This window comes from Rhineura floridana, chromosome 1, assembly GCF_030035675.1.
Source record: "Rhineura floridana isolate rRhiFlo1 chromosome 1, rRhiFlo1.hap2, whole genome shotgun sequence".
Classification (NCBI taxonomy): domain Eukaryota; kingdom Metazoa; phylum Chordata; class Lepidosauria; order Squamata; family Rhineuridae; genus Rhineura; species Rhineura floridana.
Window position 1 is genome coordinate 303,601,458 of NC_084480.1, and position 22,903 is coordinate 303,624,360.

The 22,903-nt window shown below is 43.6% G+C and overlaps 1 pseudogene; it reads right to left on the bottom strand.

Annotated features, from left to right (window-relative positions):
- Positions 1–340: 340 nt before the first annotated feature.
- Positions 341–528, bottom strand: LOC133375967 (small nucleolar RNA U3; annotated as a pseudogene).
- Between the last annotated feature and the right edge of the window lie 22,375 nt (positions 529–22,903).

The following is a 22,903-nucleotide window of genomic DNA, read 5'->3' on the forward strand; positions in this document are numbered from 1 at the left end:
AGCATGTAATTGCCCGTTCAAGAAGCCTGGCAGCAGAGTCTTCAGCTAGGGATGCAAACTTCTAATTAAAATGGACAGGAAAAAACGAGCTCTTTGGCTATGACAAGCTAGACGTTAACACAGGCTGTGCACTATAGTCTGATTTACTCTGGAAGAATTTTACAATCCAACCCTATATATGGTCAGTTTTGTTGGATTACGTGGGAATTGTTCCTGTAGTTTAGAAAAGGTACTTTTGATTAAGCTTGCTTAATATAACCAACAAGTAAAATAAAGCTTATAAGCAGAGCAAGCTTCCTAAACAAGGATAGTCATAAAAAGAGAAGATCAGTCATAAACGACTATCTCAGAACAGGTTTCTTTGGTTCCTTTCAAAAAGGACATCAGTCCTCAAAAGTAGCTCCTGCCTGTAAGTGCTTTCTCAAAGTTTCATGCCCAGCAAGAAACTCAGCTGATCATCATGGTTAGCAAAACCCACCATACTTCTGTAGTAACAAATACAGAAATGATCCCTAAAAGCATAGCCTAGAGAGGCATGGGAAGCTGCCTTTTACTGAGTCAGAACATTGGTCCATTTAGCCACTTGCCAATACTGGTGGGAACCTTTTCCAGTCCAAGGGCCATATTCCCTTCTGGGCAACCCTGGGGAGAGTGCCTGAAGTGCTCATAGAGGAGAGTAATTTATTGAAAGGAGTGCAAGTGTATTTGGTTTTCCTTCCCATCCCATTTTTCCTCTCAGTAACGCTGTGAGGTAGACGAGGCTGAGAGACAGTGACTGGCCAAAGGTCACCAGTGAGCTTCATGGCTGAGTGGGGATTTGAACCCAGGTCTCACAGAGTTTTATTTATTATTTGTTTATTTAACCCTATTTAACCTTTATCTGGTTGATCTCCCCTCTGTATTGGGGAATATACAATCCCACCCACCTAAGATTGCACACACAAAGGTATCTATCCTGCCTCATGCAGATGATGTGGTTTTAATTCCCCAAACTCGGCTGGGTCTTAAGAGACTATTGAGTGTCTTCGTGGGATAATGTAAAGAAAACTTTCTTACAATTAACTGTTCTAAAACCAAAGTAGTAGTATTTTCTAAGAGAAAGATTAGATACCTCTGGTTTATGGGGAGTGACAGAACTGAACAGGTCGACTCCTATAAATACCTGGGTATCTGGTTCCATGAAGCAGCAAGATGGAGCGCCCAAGAAAAATATGCTAAGGCCAAAGACGAGAAAAACATGGGCTCATTGACTCGCTTCTTTTATACAAAGGGTGGGAAATTCTTGCCAGCAGCCATCCGTGTTTACAGAACCAAGACAGTCCCTTCGATTCTCTACGGTGCACCAATTTGGTTTCCATACCTCAAGGGTTCACTTGAAGGTATTCAATCTTTATTTCTCAGGTCCATTTCTGGTGTCCCAAGATGTGTTTCTGGAGCTACCCTCAATCTGGAGGCTGGCCTTAACTCTCTGAAATGCTCAGCTTGGGTTTGTGTTATTCAATACTGGCTTCGCTGCTGCCTTGCAGACACCTACAGCCCCTTTATATCCCTGGTAATGAGAGATTCCTTGTTACTGAAAACCTACTCCATCTACAATCAAGTAGGTTGTCCTCAAAAATAGCAGGAATTTTTCTACGATTTTTTTTAAACCCCCATCCTTTACAAAAAAGAAACACATATCCTTCAACCTCTGTGCAGGCACAGTCTCTTCTCTCTTCTCAGTGGTAAAGAACACTTGCTTTTTTATGGTTTGTTCAGTGGTTAGATCGGCCTTCACCAAGCTGATGCCCTTGAGATGCCCTCCACAATTTTCTGAGGTTTATAGGAGTTATGGACCAAAATATCTGGAGGGCACCAGCTTGGTGAAGGCTAGATTAGACTGAAGAAAATTATTTTGCTGTGGATTTGCCTAACTTGACTCTCTGTTTTGATTTTTCTGCTGCTGCTTAGGCTTTCCCCCCTCTTTGATTTGTTAGCATTACTCAGAGTAGACCCACTGAAATTGATGGGCATGACTGATGTTGGTCCATTAATTTCAGTGGACCTCCTCTGAGTGGAATTTAGTTGGATACAACCCTTGGATGATGATGATGGTGATAATGATAATGCAAGTGGAGGGTTGCTTGTTCCTCTTCCCTCCGGACTCTTTTTTCCTTTTGTATTATTTGCATGATGTCTTTTGTATTATCATAAACCATTAATTTTAAACTGTAAACTGGTCTGAGTGCTTTGGAAGAAAGGTGGTTGAACTAGTGCTATTATAGGTGCCACGTAATACTTGTTCCACACTTGTAAAAAATAGTTTCTTTAGTGCGGCAGCACCTACACTTTGGAACTCCCTGCTTATTGACATCCAGCAGGTGCCTTCACTGTACTCTTGTTCACGTCTGCTTGAAATGTTTTTGTTTAGGCATGGCTATCCAGACACATAGATGCTGATGTTTTAATCTTTTTTTAGGTTACTGGTGTTTTTAATAATTAAAAAAATGTGTTTAATTACTTGTTTAACATTAACAGTTAACAGTTTTTATTGATAATTTTAATTTTTTTGGTAAAGCAGAGGGTTTTTTTCACAACCAAGTGAAATAAATAAACAAAATATAAATGTAACAAACAAAAGGAAAAAAACAGCAATTAGCTATAGCTGCTAAATGGAATTTCCATGTTCAGTGACAAGCTACTTCTGCTACAAAATTTGGGAAACTTTTTTTTAAAAGCAGGTTATCTTCACAGCCTGCTTGTGAGATTCCAGAGGCATCTAGCTAGCCAATGTTGCAAACAGTACATTTAGCTATTTGGACCTTTGCCTGATTTCACAAGGCTCTTCTTATGCTCTTATAGATAAAGGGAAGGAGCTGTCTTAAAATGCTCAACTGCTGTGAAGTAATTACTGTAGTTGACATCAAGATCTGATTGAACTGATGGCTTAACAATGCTTGACAAATCACTGCTGAAATTGACCTAACGAGACAGAGCATTTGAAGACAAGCAAAACACTGTTCAGGACTGACAGAGAAAATTCAGCTTGCTGCTCAGGTGATGGGGGTAGCAGCTCACTAATCCGGCCCATGACTCAATTAGTATCATATTATTTTAATGTTTTATCATGTGCCAATGTGTGTGAGCAATAGACTAGAAAAGATCCTTTCATAACATGTAATCAACCTATGGAATGTATTGCCAGAGGCTGCTGCAAGGTCCACAAGCATAAGTAGCAATGAAAAATATCCTATAAATACAAAAGAGGACACCTTGACATTTGGACCTGCTTCTGGACTTCTCTGCAAGATCTGGCTAATTACAGGTGGAAGGCAGGATGCTAACCTAGCACAACTGTAAATGAATGTGGTCTCATGTATACTGTAGATTGTCTGCTAGCAGCTCCCTACTTGCAATCTTTATGCACAGCACTATTGTGGTGTCAGTTGGTACGGGCTTTGGAACAGAAAGATGGGGAGGATTGGGAATCAGAGACAATCATCTCAGGTTTGTTATCCTGAGACAACCCCTCAGCTGTAATGGGAAGAACCGTAGCTCAGTGTTAGAGCATCTGCTTTGCATGCACAAGGTCCCAGGCTCAGTCCCTGGCATCTCAAGACAGTCACCTGCCTGAAACTCTGGAGAGCCACTGCCAGTCAGTGTAGGCAATACTGAGCTAGATGGACCAGTAGCCTGGCACTTTCCTATGTTCCTATATCCCTAATGTGAAGTTTGGAAAGCACTTAGCTTTGCAAAGTTTCAGCTCAGATAAAGTGTCTTTGGAATAACATTTTGGCCTCTTGGGAGCTCAGAGTCGTCCTCAAAACCTGCTTCTGATTCCCTGGAATGTATTCCCTATTTTGCTATTCTAAGTTCATTGTCCCAACTTGGGTGGGTACAGTTTTTGAGTCCTCAACCAGACTGGCATGGGGCACTTGTTTGTGGAAGAGCTGAGCTGTGTTACAAGGGTTTTTTTTTGTGTGTGTGTAGCAAATTTAGCTCTTGAGCAATGTTAATTGCCAGTAATGCTGTTTTGGGAAATTTCATAAAGTTGAAACTAACCAGCAATTGTGAGCACGCTAGTTTTCAATAATTTAATCAGCTGATCTGACCTGGAATGCTGGCATTAAATCTGTGAAATACCAACATAGCAACATGGTTTGGGAATCAGCATCCCAGTCGCCTGATCTAACTATTGATTTGATGATGCAATAAATCTTGAGAATGGGCCATAAGTCATGTGACTTTCCTGGTAAGTGAAGGTTGGTGGTAGCTGAGTATTTATCCTAATTTACTTTATATTACAAACAACAATAACAAATCATGCATTATGGCTCAGATTTAGAAATCCTCCCCAACGCTGCCACACATACTGCATGAAATAATATTCCCTGGGGCATGTACATTGACAGAGCCTTCAGGAAGGGCATTTGATTCAAACTAAGAGATAGGGAATTTCCGCCTAGAATTGGAACTGACATTGTGGGCAAATCAAATGAGTGCTTTACTAAGGATCCATGTAATCTGCACGTTGGCACATAACAAAGATTTTGGGTGTCATGACCTGGAGGTCAGACTCCTTTTCTCCAGGAAATGAGCCTGGGGATTTAGAGTGGCAGAGGGAATTACCCTCAGGCCAGTCCCAGATGTACATAAACCAATCAAAAGCAATAGTGCAAGAGGAGCCCATTGTGCCAGTACATCTCCAGTGCTGAGAATCCCAAGTAGAACCACAATCTCCCCCACTCTGCCAGTCCCAAAGTAAAGCAAAGCAGGCTGCCCCCTCTACATGTAGAGGCTCATCTCAATGAAGGCAGAGGTTGCAAATGAGATAGAGCCATGGCTCCTGTTTAAGCCTCAGTCTGAGGATGAGACTGCTGCTGAATCAACATCTGAGTTCTGTTCTTACAGAGTCTCAAGCCAGAGCCCTGCATGGAGCTGTCCAGGCTATTACTGAAGCCTTTCCTTGGTACTGCTGAGCCCATTGCTCACAACAGATCAGTAGAGGAGTTTGTTCACCCTCTCGTCTCCTAAGAGACTGCCTGCTCATTAAGTTCAGTTGGGGAGGTCCTCCTGCACATCCTGCCAATGTTTTAAGTGAGGTCAGTAAGGACACATGAGAGGACTTTCTTGGTGGCATTGTTGAGGCTCTGGATTTCCCTGTCTATGGAGGCCAACCTTCCTCCTTCTTTGATGTTTTTTCACATCTTGCAAAGACATTTCTTTTTTGACAGGTGTTTGCCCTGTTGAGCCCATTATTTTAACTGACTCCCTGAATATGAGTTTTATGGCAGTGAGTTTTTTTCTAATCTCCTGTCTCTTAATCTTTTAATCTTAATCTTTGTGATGGTGGCTTGTTTTAAAATTTGCTGTCAGTTGCCTTGGCCACTGTTTAATTGGAAAGGGAGGATATTAGTATTTTAACACACACATACATAATATAAAATACATGAAATCATTTGGGTGCGTGGAAACTGCAGCAAATGCCTGTGCATGTTGACGCAGTCAGGAGCAAGTGGTCAGGTGCGCATGCACTGCTGTTTGGCTTGTGGCCAAATGACATGAAAGCAACCACTCTGAGCATTTGTTGCAATGGTGTGCCCCAAACTAGGGCTTGCAGAGTGAGGATAGGGCAGCCCATTTCCATTACCTTCATTTCCTGTGGCAGCTCCAGAGCTTACAAATAGTGCTGTATGCTGTTGCTATCATAGTTCACAGTATTCCCCAGCACAAAGTAGGTTATGTTGCATTAGCACAGTCTTTCGTGGATTGCCACGAGGTTTTCTGCTCTGCTTGTTTCACTGGTTGTCGGAAGCATTGCTCAGAGCACATTACTGTGCAGTTCAGAGAGAGATACCTCTAAGGAATGAGCTTGCTGAAGAGGCAGTGAAGGGGCTCCTCCTCCTTTTTTTTAAAGTGATGGTGGGGAGGGGGTTGGATCCTAGGGGAATCTAGGAAAGATAAAAAATTGTTATTTTCAAATGTGCTGTATAGATTATAGATTTATTTCTATTTTTGAAAAAGGAAATCAGAGCTTGGAAAAGTTACTTTTTTGAACTACAGCTCCCATCAGCCCAATCCTGTGGCCATGCTGGCAGGGGCTGATGGGAGTTGTAGTTCAAAAAAGTAACTTTTCCATGCTCTGAAGGAAATATGCAGCAAGGCTCTGCCACTCATTCCTTCTTTCACACCCTCTGCCCTTCTCAACTATATGGGGTAGGCTGAGAAGGTGTTTACACCCTCCCTGCCCATCCACTCCAGTACCCTGAACTGCCGACCTTAGTGAGCATGGATGACTAGGCAATTATACATTCCCCCAGTAAACAGAGAGAGAAGAGAGAATGAGAAGACATAAGGAGAGTCCTGCTGGATCAAGCCAGTGGCCCGCCAACTCCAGCATCTTGTTCGCACAGTGACCAACCAGATGCCCATGGGAAGCCCACTAGCAGGACCTGAGTGCAATGGCAAGACTTTCCCCACTTGTGATTCCCAGCAGCCATTTGATGGAAATTATTTTGGAATAAGCATGCTTGGAATTTGCAGTGGAGGAGAGGATGCTGTGGGGTGAATGGGGAGTCCCAGGGGCCATGTCTGGCCTGCACGCCAGCAGATCCAACATATCTTCAGTGAGCTTGCTAACATGTTTCTAGCCAAGATCCTGGTGGTAGTGAGGGCACCCTGCAGATGTTGTTGGGCTACAATTCCCATTGTCCTTGATCTTTGGCCACGCTGGCTGAGGCTGAGGGGAGTTGTTGGAATGTATGAGGTTCAACTCTAACTTGTGGGTTGAGGCTGCATGGGGTTAAAAAGGGTAGCTAGAGAGGAGACCTCTTGGTTGCTAGGCTATACCTGTCCTTTGATCTCCTGCTGTCTCTCCCTTTCCTGCCAGACTGATAGGCAAAGGATGTTGATCCCAGTTCCTTCCTGCCTTCTCAGTTCTTCTTCTCTCTCGAGAGGGGAGCAGACATCTTCTCTTTGTCTCTCCCTCTCAACCAGCATGAGGGCTAGCACTGGGCGCAGTGTTTGGCTCTCCAACATAGCTAGTTAGCCAGATGTAGGACTCTTTCCTATCAAGTATGTACTTCCAGAATAAAGTAGTCATTTCTTATTTAAAGCTTAAAGTCTCTGTCTGACTAATTTACAGGGAAGGTGGAATCTTTAGCCAGGATTCAAACACACACACATAAGCTCGCTCAAAACTCTCCGCTCTGCTATGCAACTCAATAGATTTCTGACAGTTGTAGTCTAACACATCTGGAGGGCACTAGGATAGAGCAGGGTGACTTAGGGATACTCAGGCTTAGAGCTCAAGCCTCAAGCGATTTCATACACAAGAGCTAAATTATCTACATGGATCAATGCATTAAAAAAAATCCTTGCACTGTATCAAGAAGCCTTCCCAGAAAAGTTCATTTCCTCTGCTGCTTAACAGCCAGGCACCTTTAAACAAACTGCTGTGAGATGTGCATGGAGAAAGTTCAGGCAAGGGTCAGAGAAGCGCTCATGTCCGCTTGAGAAATCCAGTTATTTTTTAATCATATTAAAAGTTTTAGAAGGGCTTAAAGAAAACCTCAGTCACAGACAGTATTTTTTTAAAATGCCTGCTTTGCCTCCTGGGCTGTTCTGTCATGACAGCCTTGATTTGAACACTTGAGCTCAGGTGAAAAGAGGTCTCCAGCAGCTCTTCTCCTGGGAGAATTGTGGCTCCTGCAAAACGTCCACTAATTGCTGTAAACCGCCCAGACAGCTTTGGCTATGGGACGGTATATAAACAAACAAACAAACAAACAAACAAATAAATAAATAAATGTGAGGCAATCTGGAAGTCTCTTCTGAAATGCATTTGTGGACTTAAACCTATAGGCTGAGAGCCAGGGTGCTGGGAGGGATTGGCTTGGAGGGAGGAGATGGTTCAAATCTCCACTCAGCCATGAAGCTGAAGATCAAAGACATGCAAAGTGAGACAGTGGAGACTGGTGGCTCCAATGTCAGTGCTGCAGTGAATCCGCTCTGGGTTTTAGTGTGAACTTCCAAGGAGCTGTCCAAGGTGCAGCTGTCCAAGGCACAGCGCCTTGGACAGCTAGTTGGAATTTCGAACTAAAACCCGGAGCGGATTCACTCCTCCAATGACATCAGAGCTACCAGTCTCCATTGATGTGAGATACTTATGATCACCTAACTCATTGCATCCCTGCTTGGGGGCTGGGGCTGGGGAGGAGAGCTGGATCATGGCAGCAGTGCCACAAGACAAAGGGGGCAGCTTAACCCTCCCCTCCCCTGACACTTCTCCAATCAAAAGCACTCCTTTCAAAGCTATTAACAACTTTGGGTGTACATGCATTGGATTCCTTCCACCACCCCCTCGCAATAGAGCTATACCAGCTTCAAGAGTGTGTATGTGAATGACTTGGATTATTGGAGAAATACTGATGGGAGATGGAAGAGCAACCCCCTCCTCTTAGTACTGTAGCCCTAGTCCAATTTCCTTTTCCATGGATGGTTGACGGTTGCTTTTAAGCTTTTAAAAAGAGCCTTGTGTAGTTTGGCCCTGACTGATTCCTTTTTTTCCTCCGCTTGCATGGAGCTGTGACTTTTGATTAAGGTGAGAGGCAGATTTGGAGAAGTGTAGGCCTTTATATTTTCGAAGGGACAGACCCTATGGCTTCTCCATCCTGGCACACATCCGTTTAATCAGAGACTTTTCACACACATGGCTCAAGTCATATAGGTCATATCCACACCATAAATTTAAAGCACTATTTTACCACTTTAGCAGTCATGGAGAATCATGGGAATTGTAATTTAGTAAAGGTGTTGACTTCACAGACCGCCCTTAAGAAACTATAGTTTCCAGGATTCTCTGTGACTATTAAAAGTGGTAGAATGTGCTTTAAATTTATGGCCTGGATGTGCCCCTTAGACTTAGATTATTTAGCTTCCTCCATCACCATCTTAAGACTTAAACAAAGTGATATAGATTTATATTATTTTTATTTAAAAGCACTTATATACCACTTAATATTTTTAAAATTGCTAAGCGGTGTATAGATACTGTGGCCCTCCAAATGCTGTTGGACTCCCAACTCCCATCAGCCACATCTAGCATGCACAAATATGATGGAAGCTGTACCCAACAATATCCCCTGCTTAAGATATACCATTATATCTCAACTTTAGCCCTGCTGTCTGCAATATGGATATAATAATACTGATGTACCTTGCAGAAGAGATAGGAAATCTATGGATTACAGGTTGCTGTTGTTGGACTACAGTGCATATCATTATTTATTTATTTGTTTATTTATATATATCCTGCCCTTCCTCCTGGCAGGAGCCCATATCATGCCCGAACCCAGTGATTCTCAAATGGTGCGCCGCAAGAGGTGGCTAGGTGTGCCGCAAATATTATGAAAGTATATTATTATTAAGATATTTTTATTCATAGTTTAAAATATATTAATATATTTTTAATTTTGTACACGAAGTGCACCAGAAAATTTTTATATGTTTTACAGTGTGCCACGAACCAAAAAAGATTGAGAACCACTGCCCTAACCATTGGCCATTCTGTCTGGGGTGGATGAAAACTGGAGTCCAACAACATCTGGAAGGCCACAGGTTCCTCATCCCTGCCTTGCAGAATTGTTGCAAGACTTATTGAGACAGCATATGGAAAAGGCTCTGAAAATTTGAACTGTTCTCTGTAAATTGTGAACAAAGCCACCTACAACAGATATACAACTCTGGTTTTAAATCCAATTAAATTGCTGCATTTAAATTCTGTGATGGAATGAATCAGTCACATTAACAGCCCTGGTTCAGTAATTCATGGTTGTAGATGGATGGTATCGTATCACTTTCAGCTGCACCAATTTCAGTGATCCCACATGCAGCAGCAGAGATCACCTGGTGCAGAGCTCTGGGACAGCCAAGCAACTTTTGACAAATGTGGGTGCATCGCCATCTGCTGGTTTGTTTGCATACTTCCAAGGTTCTGTTGAAACTCAAAAGGTAGCTAAAAGGTAGGTTATCTTATATTGCATGAGCCCAAGATAGTACAGTTAGGGTTTTTTTAAAAATAAAATAAAATCCAGAAAATGATTTGGGAGGTGGTAAAAATGTGCTGCCTTCAAGTCGATTCCGACTTATGGCGACCCTACGAATAGGGTTTTCATGAGGCTGAGAGGCAGTGACTGGCCCAAGGTCACCCACTGAGCTTCATAGCTATGTGGGGATTTGAACTCTGGTCTCCCAGGTCATAGTCCAACACCTTAACCGCTATATATTATCAGCTGTAAGAAATATCTATAGCAAAAGCTGGAAAAAGAGTAACACACCATCCTTATTATACTGGAATGAGAAAATATGTTCTGTTGTAACACTGATAAAATTAACTTGAAGAGAACATGTATAAATCAACCAAACAGATTTATGGAAAAATGGGCTATGTCCCTTATGCTTTGGAATTATAAATATCAAGACAATGTGCAACCATATGATGCCTTTAATTTATTTGTAATCTTATAAACATTATTTGAGAGTATTTCTGTATTGTATCATCATCATCATCAGTACCTGGGCTGGTCCATCAGAAGAACAACAAACTCAAAAATCCACAGTTGGACAATACCTTTCTTGGGACCAACCAAAATGTCACAAAAATGTTGCAAGCTTTCACATCCTCCAGAACTCTTCATCAGGCAAGATGTTACACAAAGGGGAGTAGATGGTGGTGCAAGAACAAATTAAATAAAAAATTAGGCTGATGCTGCCGCCATGAGGTGAGCAAACAAACCCCACCATCCAATTTGAATTGTTTGCAAGGCACTTTGAGGGTAAAGTTGCTCGCCTCCATAGCAGTCTTGATGCCCCATCTACATATACTGTAGTCCCCAATGAGGTGTCCAGTGCAACATCTGCTGCAATTTCTTGGGAACAGTTTCAGTTCATGTGGTCTGATGACGTGGACAAGGTGCTTGCGATGATGCGGCCAGCAACGTGTCTTCTCGACCCTTGCTTCTTGGCTTATTAAAGGTTGCCGAGGGGGTCTGACCAAGTGGATCCAGGGTGTGGGCAATGCATCATTGCGGGAGGGAGTGGTTCCAGCTGCCTTGAAAGAGGCGGTGATTCAACTACTCCTGAAAAAGCCCACCCTGGACCCATTGGTTTGTGACAACTACCGACCGGTTGCAAATACTCCCTTTTTAGGGAAGGTGATTGAGAGGGTTGTGGCGCAGCAACTGCAAGTACTCTTGGATGAAACAGATTGTCTTGACCCATTCCAGTCTGGGTTTAGGCCTGGTTATGGGACCGAATCGGCCTTGGTTGCCCTGAAGGATGACCTTTATCGGGAGAAGGACAGGGGGAGTGCAACCCCGTTATTCTTACTTGATCTCTCAGTGGCTTTTGATACCATTGACCATGGTATCCTTCTGGGCCGACTTGGTGAGATGGGTATTGGAGGCACTGTTTTACAGTGGTTCTGATCCTATCTCCAGTGTTGCTCTAAGAGAATAGCATTGGGTGACTGTCTTTCAGCCCTCTGGCAGTTGTGCTGTAGGGTGCCGCAGGGTACCATCTTGTTCCCCATGCTGTTTAACATCTAGATGAAGCCCTTGGGAGCAGTCATCAGGAGCTTTGGGGCAAGGTGTCAGCAGTATGCTGATGATACCCAGCTCTATTTCTCCGTAACATCTGAATCAGGAGAGGCCGTGCAAGCCCTGGACTGCTGCCTGCACTTGGTGGTGGGCTGGATGAGGGCCAATAAATTGAGTCTGAATCCTAGCAAGACGGAGGTGCTGTGGGTTGGTGGTTCCTGAGTTCGGATAATTGGTCAGTTTCCTGCTTTGGATGGGGTTGTACTCCCTCTGAAAGAGCAGGTCTGTAGTCTGGGGTCCTGGATCCATCTTTGTCGCTAGAGGCCCAGGTGACCTCAGTGGCTAGGAGTGCCTTTTACCAGCTTCAGCTGGTGAGACAGCTGCAGCCGTTTCTGGACCGGGATAGCCTGATCACTATTGTCCACGCACTGGTAACCTCCAGGGTGGATTAATGTAATGCGCTCTATGTGGGGCTGCCCTTGAGGTTAGTCCAGAAGCTGCAGCTGGTGCAAAATGTGGTGGTGAGATTGCTCACTGGAGCAGGGTATTGCCAACATGTCACCCTGCTACTGAAAGAATTGCACTGGCTGCCCATTTGCTACTGGGCCAAGTTCAAGGTTCTAGTCTTGGTGTACAAAGCCCTATACAGCTCAGGACCAGGATACCTGAAAGACTGTCTTATCCCTTACATACCTAGTCGATCACTGTGCTCTGCAGTTGAGGGCCTCCTGCAGATACCATCTTATCAGGAGGTTCGTTCTGTACAATATAGGAAATGGACCTTTAGTGTGGCAGCACCTACCCTGTGGAATTCCCTCCTTTTGAATATTAGGCAGGTGCCATCTCTGCTGTCTTTTCGGTGCCTTTTGAAGACTTATTTTTCAACAAGCCTTTTAAGTTGAGAGCTATCCCAGTCTGTGTCTGTGTCAGAATTGCTTAATATGTTTTTAATAATGTTTTTAACCCTTTAAAAAGTTTTTAAAATATGTTTAATGCTGTTTTATCTTAATGTAATTTAAGATTTGTTTTTATGATGTTTTAAAGTGTTTTTAGTGCCTTGTTTGCCACCCTGGGCTCCTGCTGGGAGGAAGGGCGGGATACAAATTAATTAAATAATAATAATAATAATAATAATAATAATAATTTCTATTTTCTTTCTACCCTGTTTTTAGAGGCAGGATTGCAGAACTGAGCCTGCATCTGTACATTGGCCTGCGGGAGCCAATTGCTGCATAGCTCCTCCCCCAATCAGTTGCTGCCACACACCTGTGATTTTGCAAACAATAGTTGCATGGCTCCTCCCCTGACCCAATCAGTTACCATTTCCCCTGGCAGTTCTTAGATGAAGACAGGAAGGCCAATGGCCTGGCTGAGATCAACTGCTACTTAGCTTCTCCCCTCCAGAAACTGATGGCATCATTGGCTCTTGAGCCAATGGGGAAGGGTTGTAGCTCAGTGGTAGAGCATCTGCCTTGCTTGCAGAAGGTCCCAGGTTCAATCCCTGGCATCTCCAGGTGGGGCTGGGAGACACTTCCTGTCTGAAACCCTGGAGTGCCACTGCCAGTCAGTGTAGACAATACTAAGCTAGATGGACCAACAGTCTGACTCAGTACAAGCCAGCTTCCTATGCCAACTCGGTGCATATCAACACTGCAACTAAGACATCATCTCACCCCTTATCTACCCAATCGATCACTGCAGATACCATCTCCTCAGGAGGTCCATTATGTATGATGTAGGAATTGGGCCTTTATGGTGGTGGCACCTTCCGTTAACTTTCTCCTGTTACACATCACATAGGTGCCGTCTCTATTGTCTTTTTAATGCCTATTGGACACCTTCCTTGTCCAACAAGCCTTTTATGTGGACGTCTTTATTCCTGTCTATTAAAAAAAATATGAAATTATTTTTATTTTTTTGTAAATATGAAATTGTTTTATATGGAATGGTTTTTTATTGTTTTTAATGATATCCTGAAAAAGGCACTCTTGCTGCTGCTGCAAGCTATAAACTTATTCAACTCGTGACGTTCAGATAAGCAGGAAAAGGAAGCTGTTTTCAGTATAGGACGTTGGGCCCAATGTCCTATAGGGCCCTGCAGAGAGTTGCGCTGCAGAATGGAGAGTATTGAGCAAGCTTGTGTGTGTGTGTTTGAATCTTTGCTAAGATTCTACCTTCCCTGCAAATTAGTCAGACAGAGACTTTACGCTTTAAAATAAGAAATAACTACTTTATTCTGGAAGTACATGTTTGAGAGGAAAGAGTCCTATATCTAGCAAACTAGCTAAGTTGGAGCAACAAGCACTGAGCCCAGTACTCGCCCTCATGCTGGTGGAGAGGGAGAGACAAAGGAAAGATGTCTGTTCCCCTCTCGAGAGAAAGAAGAAGAATGGGAAGGAGGGAAGGAACTGGGATCAACATCCTCTGCATATCTGTCTAGCAGGAAGGGAGAGACAGCAGGAGATCAAAGAGACAGGTATAGCCTAGCAACCAAGAGGTCTCCTCTCTAGCTACCTTTTTTAGCCCCATGCAGCCTCAACCCACAAGTTGGAGTTGAACCGCATACATTCCAACACCCCTTCTCAACGAGAACTTGGTTCATTCTACAAGGTGCATCTTGCCTTCTAGCTTCTGGTGTCGGACTTTGCGCAATGGCTTGGTCAAAGCATCAGCTGTCATATCTTCTGTTGGACGGTAGGTCATCTCTAGAAGTCCTTTCTCCCTTATCTCCTTTAGGTAGTGGAATTTCACATCAATGTGCTTCATGCGAGAACTTTGCCCTTCTGATTCTGCGAGTCTTATGCAAGCTTGATTGTCCTCAAGTATTCTGATAGGCTCTGGTTCAGATATGACCAAGTCTCTTAGAAGCTTGTGTAGCCACAGCATTTCCTTGCATGCCTCATCAGCTGATACGTACTCAGCCTCAGCAGATGAGTGTGCTACAGTCTCTTGCTTTCGACTTGTCCAGCAGATAAGTGACTGCCCATAGTAGAACAAGTTTCCACTGGTTGACTTACGATCTTTGGTGTCTCCAGCCCAGTCAGCATCACCATATTCTAGAAGTTTAGGATCTTGAGTAGCTGATAGCTTTAGTTTTAAGCTTGCAGTCGCCTAGAGTGGCCATTGGTCAGATAGGCGACGCATAAATTAAATTTATTTATTTATTATTTATATTCACTCTCTCGACTACTTCCCAGTCTTTCTTGTTTGGCAAGCTGGTTTTTCTGCATAGGTATCCCACCGCTACCGCCACATCTGGTCTGGTTATTGTGCTGATGTATAGGAGTTTCCCTATAGCTTGTCTGTACCTTTCATTGTCTTCCCAGGGTTGATTGTTCTGGTCTGGTTTCAAGTATCCTACTTCCATTGGTGTAGGTGCTGGATGTGCATCCTTCAGTCCAAGACTCTCAAGTAGGTCTTGAATCTTTTGTTTTTGATTCAGAAGAAAGGATCCATTGTCCTCTCTTTCAATTTGTATTCCAAAGTAGTACGTGATGTCGCCTAGACATTTCACTTCAACTTCCTTGCTTAGATTATTTACTAACTCTTGCTTGTCTTGTGGATTCTCATAAGCCAGTAGTAAATGATCTCCATAAATCAAAATATAAGTCCACTTGTTGTTCTTGAATCTGCTATATAGGTATTGGTCTGCTTTGCCTCTTTTATAGCCTTGTTTCAAGAGCATTTGGTTCAGTTTGTCATTCCATGCTCTTGCAGCTTGTTTCAGTCCATAGATGCTCTTTTGCAGTTTGCAAACTAGGGTTTCCTTTCCTGGTATTTCAAAGCCTGGTGGTTGTTGCATGTAGATTTCCTCTTCTATTTCCCTATGCAAGAATGCTGTTTTTATATCCATGTGTTCCACCTGCATTTTCTTGTTAGCAGCAACACTTAGAAGAGTTCTGATTGTTGTATGTTGGACTACAGGAGCAAAAGTTCCAAAGTAGTCTTGTCCATACTTTTGAGAGTATCCTTTCGCCACTAGTCTTGCCTTGTATCTCTCAATGTTCCCTTCAGCATTTGGCTTTTTCTTGAATACCCACTTGCAACCTACAGCTTTCCTTCCTCGAGGAAGCTCGGTAAGTGTCCAAGTTTTGTTCTTGTGTAGAGCTTCCTTGGCCGCCTGCCTCTACCTCTCAGCTTGAGCTTTGGGTAAGGCTTCAATATCTTTCCAGGTCTCTGGCTTTGGAAGTTCATCAGCTCTTGCCAGGTAGGACAGTCTCAGTGGAGGTACACCTCTGTTGGTGCGGTTAGAGATTACGGTTGAGCCTCCGTCAGGGTAAGACTGCTCAAATTCTCTCCCGTTTCTTCCTTACCTTTTTGCCTTTTTTGAATGGAGGAAATACTGCCCCGGGGGCCCACGGATGCCTGTCAGCTCATACTTCAATCTTTTTTCTCTTCCATACCCCACCTCCACCTCCTTGGCTATCCGGATCGGATTTCTGTAGTAGCCGGCTCTGGGTAATCTCCACCGAGCCGTGGTGGGGAATTACGGAAAGATTTATGGCGACAGCCTAAGATCTCCTGCTATACAAGACTAATTAAGCCATTAAAGCTCCCTACTAAGCTGAGTCATTTGTGATAGAGCTCGTAATGGTTGTCACACGCCAGAAACGTAGAGAAATGGGTCTGTTAGAAGGGGAAGTGACTCTTCATCAACCGTCTATTACACATTTCCCCCCCCAACTCAATCCAAACCCCCATCCAGAATTTCCGTCCGACTGGTCTTTAGATCGGCAAAAATCTAGCAGAGGAGTTACAAGACGCAGGTTTTAACTATACTCCAGGGGGTGATATTCCTACTGAGCTGATAACTATAGACTCTATTCACGAAACTCAGGAACCCATTACTCCATCTTTAATGACTTCTCCAGAACTACTCTCTCTAATGAATTCTGCTGTCTCACGCTCTCCCCCTCAGACCGGAGTAGATACAGTGTTGGAAGAATTAGCTTTGATTAAAGGGTTTATAGTGGAGACCAATAGCCTACTCACAACATTAGTACAAGCTACGGGACAATTACTAAGTAATAAATCCAGTGTTATCACTCAGCCCTCTACTCTCCCTTCCGGTAACCAGGCACCTAAAATGGCTCCCACAAACAGATCCAAGGCTAATAAGCCCCGCAAGGCAGCCTCGCACGGATCAAAAAAATCCAAGAACATCAAGAATGTTAAATTTAACCCCGGCAAGAAAATGAACTACAAACCTTTATTTAATCTCCTGGGTCCTCCCTCCAGTTCCTTTTCGAAGTCTCCGCATCATCAAACAGTCAACACCCACAGAGATGCTAAGCAGCAAAGGACTTTACGTGAGCCCACTTGCTCACTGGATCGACAACGTACAAATCTCAGGGACACTCATGCTGAGAAGTGCCCTTTAACACACATTCCTTCACCACTAGCATCTTCGCTTCCCACTCCTGTGAGACAACTTTCAGAACCCGAAGTCCTCAGAGGGATCCTCTCACAACTTACCAAGAACTCCTTGCCTCTCCTTCCTACTAACAACGGAAAGGTGAATCTTGTACCTACTCCCAACATAAAAACGAAACTCTCCACTATCACACCATCTTGTGCACCTCATGGAATCTAGTGCTACAACTGCGCAAACTTGTGGCCACTGGACTTTATCAGGACTTTGATTCTCGGCAGTTGCCTCCGAGCATTCCTCTTCTGGACTCTTGTTTCAGCCGGGCTTGCCTAGACAGTCGACAAAGGAGCTACATTAATCATATGTCTAACATATCTACTCATTCACGCTCATGGAGACTTATTATAACCTTCCATTCAGCCTTTTTGTCAAATAGGATTTATGAAGCAAGAGATATTCTTCAAGAGCAAGGCATCATGCTCCAACGATATTTTTTAAATAATTCCCTCCCAAGCCCTCTAATCCCTTCCTCCCCTATTATTTCAGTCAGTTCTGGAGTTTCCTTATCCAGTCTTTTACATTCTCCTCTCGGTCAAAGTCGTCCTAAAGGAGGCCTGAGGCTGGAAAGTAGGTCCTATAATAATTCTATCCACCTAGATAATTCTCCGAATGCTTCTCATTCAAAGTTAGATATTTCCTACTTTCCCCTAAGTCATCGGAGTCTTCAGGATGATTCCCACGCTAACTCTTCATCCCAAAGTATGTCTGAGGGTTTCCCTAATGGAGATGAGGCTTCGGTCTCTCGCTCCTTTGCTACGCTCCCCCCTCAGCATCAATTAGATATTCTGCTCAGACTAGAACGCTTTAAGGACTATTTACTAAACATTTTTAAGGAGGGTGAGTCAGTGAAAGCCCAACTAACTTCAGAGACTGGACACTATTGAACCCAATGAGCCTAGAGAAACAAGCCACTATTCCCCGCTTTCCTTATTTCCTCTTTCCGATATTCCTATTCATAGTACCTCAGAGTCTCTTCACTGACAACCTAAAGCCCGTTCTCCCTCCCCCTCAGATCCCTTTTTTCATTCCCATTTTAACTCCGATAGGTCCCTCCACAATCTCACACTTCTATCTTGGAATATAGCCAGCTGGTCATCAAAAAACAAAATTCCTGACCTGTTATCCTTCTTGCACAATTTTGAAGTGATATTATTACAAGAAACTTGGGCTCAGGATACAATCTCACTCGAAGGCTTCTCCTCAGTTGTGCTCCCAGCAGTTCCCCCCAAAAGCAAAGGCAGACCCAGTGCTGGGTTGGCCATTCTTTTCTCAACTTCTTTAAATGCAACATTCTCTAAACTTCCTCCCTGCGGTTCCATGGCCATGGCTGCTCTGCTAGAATTTAATGATCTGTCCTTTCTACTGATCAATGTTTACATTCCTCCTGTTTCATCTAGAAGAGAAGTCTCTGAGGTGTGGGAGTCACTAGAGTCCTACATCCTGGACATTGAAAAAAGTCACCCAAGTATTCCCCTCATTATATCGGGTGATTTTAATGCCAGGATAGGACCAAATAGCAATATCCCCCTCTCTTCCAATCTTTGGGACTCCACTGATCTTATCGAACAATGGATTTCCCACGAATGGTCTTCAAAAGATTTAAAGCTGAACTATGGTGGCACCCGTCTGTTGCAATTGGCTGGCTGTTTCAATCTCACTATTTTGAACGGTCACCACAAACATGACGGTTGTGCGGAATTCACCTTCATTTCGGGCCGAGGTAGCAGCTTGGTCGATTACGTGATGGTCACCTCCTCCTTATCCAGTGCTATTGCCCACTTTGCAGTGGGCACAAGACTTGATAGTGACCATCTCCCGCTAATTCTATCAGTTTCAACCCGAGCCCCGATCTACTTAAAAGCTTCTTCCTCTTTCAACCATAATTCTATTAAGCTCAGACATAATAACGTCAAATGGTCCGCATCTATCTCTTCCAGAGTAACAACTTTTCTGGATTCCACCCAGGCCATGGAGCTTAGAGACAATACCTTGAAGGCTACAGATCCGCAATCCAAACTCTCTGCCTACTCTGAACTGACCCTTGCCTTGCAACCATTATTAAAAAATAACTATCAGGATTCCAAGCCTCGTGGCCTCTCCCATTGCGCTCGCTGGTTCAATAAAGACTGTGTGGACGCTAAGAGAACTTTGAGGAAGATTTATCTTACTTATAGGTTGCAAAATTCCAACCAACTCCCTCCAATATACTATACTTCTAAGTGACAATACAAAGCACTCTTGGACTCTAAAAAGAGATTAGCAATACAGGATGGTTGGAAGTCACTAATTAACACGGCCAAACTCAATGACTCCAAGATCTTTTGGGCCTTGGTCACGGATGCCCTGTCCTCTCCTAACTCAGTTTCCTGTCATATCCCCTCACAGGTATGGGAAAAATATTTTTCTGAGATGTTTAAGGATCCCACTCCACTTTTTGCGAAAAAGTTAGATTTCTTCAGTTCCCCAGATTTACCCCCTTGGCCTCCTGTCTCCCAGGGGGAGATCATGTCACTCATACTTAGCCTGAAGGCTGGTAAGGCTCCTGGGCCTGATGCAATTCCCACTGACCTCCTGAAGGTGCAAGCAGCATGGTGGTCCCCTCTTCTTTCCAATCTTTTCACTTCAATAAACAGTCATGGCCTAATTCCATCCTCATGGCTGGAAGCCATTGTGATTCCCATTTATAAAAAAGGGCCACAGGGGGATCCCAACAACTTCAGACCCATTAGCTTACTATCCATTGTTGGGAAACTATATGCCAAATACCTTAATGGCAGACTGACCTCCTGGATCGAGGAGAAGTCTATTCTGGGGCCTGAACAGGCGAGCTTCAGAAAATCGAGATCCACCCTTGACCACTGCATCTTGCTACATCACCTAGCCGAAAAATATCACAGTACTCATGGGAACGGTCTCTATGTGGCCTTCATAGACCTTAAATCGGCCTTTGACTCGATACCCAGAGATAGGCTATGGGCAAAGCTCCTTCAGACATCTATAGACATCTCTTTCTTATTTCTCAACTCTACCAGCCCTCTTCCCTCCGGGTCCGCTGTAGAATCGATGGCTCAGTCACCAATCCCATTTCAGTTAATAGGGGGGTGAGACAGGGCTGTACACTGGCCCCCTCCTTATTTAATCTTTATTTAAACGATCTGAGCACACACTGCCAAGCTGTTAATTTTTATTCCCCCCAAATTGCCGAAATTGCCTGTCCCATATTACTTTATGCCGATGACACGGCTCTATTGTCCCTAACCAAACTAGGCCTCAGAAGGTTATTCCGTTCCTTCATGGCCTACTGTGATTCAAACCTCCTGACCATTAACTATTTAAAAAACAAGATCTTGGTTTTTTCTCCACGTCGCTCCATTTCGGCCTGGAGAATCAATGGACAGAAAATCTCCCAGGTCAAGGAATACAAATATTTAGGGATAGTCTTCCACTTCTCACTCTCTTGGACCCCCCATATTCGTTCCTCAGTGGCCACGGCCAGGGCCACGGCCAAAGTGTTGCTCCGCTATTTTTTCTCAAAAGGGGCCCAATTTATACCTGCTGCCATCAAAGTTTTTACGGCCAAAATCGTTCCACAGCTCCTTTATTGAAGCCCGCTATGGGTCAGCCACTTCAGCCCCAAAATTGAGGCAGTTCTCTCCAACTTTCTTCGCTCCATCTTTGGCGTTCCCTGCTGCGTCCCCAGTGCAGTCCTAAGGCTAGAGGCAGGTCTAACGTCTATGGAATGTCAGACCTGGTCCCGCACCCTATGCTTTTGGTCTAAGATGGCCTCCCCTACTCTAAAGTCAGAATATCTCACTCATATCCAACAGGATTCCTTTAATAGCTCCTGGGCCAAAGCAGTACAACTTAAATTTTCCTCCATAGGCCTTCCTTTGCTGTCTCTATTTACTCCAGATCCAGCTTCAATTAAGACTTCCATTAACAGAAGACTTAAGGATATTGATTTTCAAATGGACACAGCTAAGGCCTCAACCTCATGTTCCCCTTCCCATTTGGGTCTGAGGTTTTCATCTCATCTTCCCGCTCAGTATTTGACTTTCTTAGACTTTCCATCTTACAGATTAGCCTTCTCAAGGGCAAGGTTTAATTGCTTGAAGTCAGCCCTTCTCGAAGGTCGCTTCAAGGATATTCCATACGCCAACCGTCTTTGCCCTTGTCGTTCTAATGAAATCGAATCCCTTATGCATGTTCTTTTTACTTGTCCTTTTTATCATATCCCTCGATCCAAGTTTTTAAATCCTTTGATGGCTAAATTGCCTCAATCCTGTTCACCCTTAGATAAATTACAGTTTCTTTTAAAGGGGACGGATAAATACATATCCCTTGGGACTGCTAAGTTTCTTTATTCAGCCCAATCCTTACATTGTCAATTTTCTTAATTCCTGCTCGTTTTAGACTTTACTTTTATGTATGTACTCGGGTCTTTGACCGCATAATAAATTTGAATTTGTGCGGTTAGAGCGTCTTGGTACAGGACTCTCTGCTGCCCCTTCTGGCTGTGCAGGTTCCCCTTCTTGCTCTGATTCCTCACTTTCCTCCAGTGCTGGCATGTCGCTGTAATCTGTAGTACTGTATGGTATTTCTACTTTATCTTCTTCACTGTTGTGGTCTTGGGATGGTGCCCCTTCTGGTTGGAATGCACCTTGACCTTCATCAAAGTAGACAGCTCTTTGGATTTCAATCCTTTCTGTTTGGGGATTTAGGATTCTGTATCCCTTTTGTTTTGAAGAATATCCAACGAAGATTCCTTCCTTCGTAGTGTTGTCCAATTTGGTTCTTTTCTGGTGTGGAATGTGAACATACACTTTTGATCCAAACACCTTTACATGAGCCAAACAGGGTATGCACCCATACCATAATTCGAATGGAGTCTTGTTGCCATTCACCTTTGTTGGCAAACAATTTTGTAGGTAGCTGGCAGTATACACTGCCTCTCCCCAATGTTTCTGTGGGAGATAGCATCTTTTGGCATAGATCTCACCATCTCAATTACAGTTCTGAATTTTCTCTCGGAGACTCCGTTCTGTTCTGGGTTGTGGGGTACAGTGGTTTGATGATCAATCCAATTTTCATGCAGCAACTGCTGGGTAGCATGAGATATGTACTCCCCTCCATTTTCAGAATGTAGAATTTGTGGTTTTCTCTGAAATTTAGTGGTCACCATTGCAACATATTCTTTGAGTTTCTGAAGCATTTGCCCCTTCTCCTTCAGCATATAAATTATGGTGAATCTTGAATAGTCATCAATGAAACTAACAATATACCGATTTCCACCATTTGAAGGAATTGGCATTTCACAAATGTCGCTGTGAATCAACTCTAGGGGGCGCTTGGTCTTCCTTTCACTCTGCTTAGGAAAACTTGGTCTCGTCCCTTTAGCCTTCACACAGCATGTTCATCTCCCCTTTTCTTGGCAGGGTTCAATTTTCATGCCCTTTACTAAATTATTCTTTTGAAGGGTATTAATCTTTGCAATGTCTCTATGCCCAAGTCTCCTGTGCCATAGATGCAAACATGACTTGTTACAACAGTTCTGTACAACATTAGCTTCTGCACTTTGCTGATCAACTTCATACATTCCCTTTCTCTTAGTAGCTGTGCATATAATTTCACCATCTCTAGAAATTACATAGGAATCTTGTTCAAATAACACTGAACATCCTTTGTTTGTTGCTTCACTGACAGAGATCAAATTATTAGAAATTCCTGGCGTCCAGAGGGCATTTCTAAGGTAAATCTCGTGTGTACCACTGGGAGTCTGGCAAATCAGCTTCGCATCTCCTGCCCCCCTTATGGGCACCTGTCTCGAGTCAGCGACCTTGGCTGTGCCATCACGTGGGGTTAGAGTTTCAAACAGGGTCTTTGCATTTATTAAATG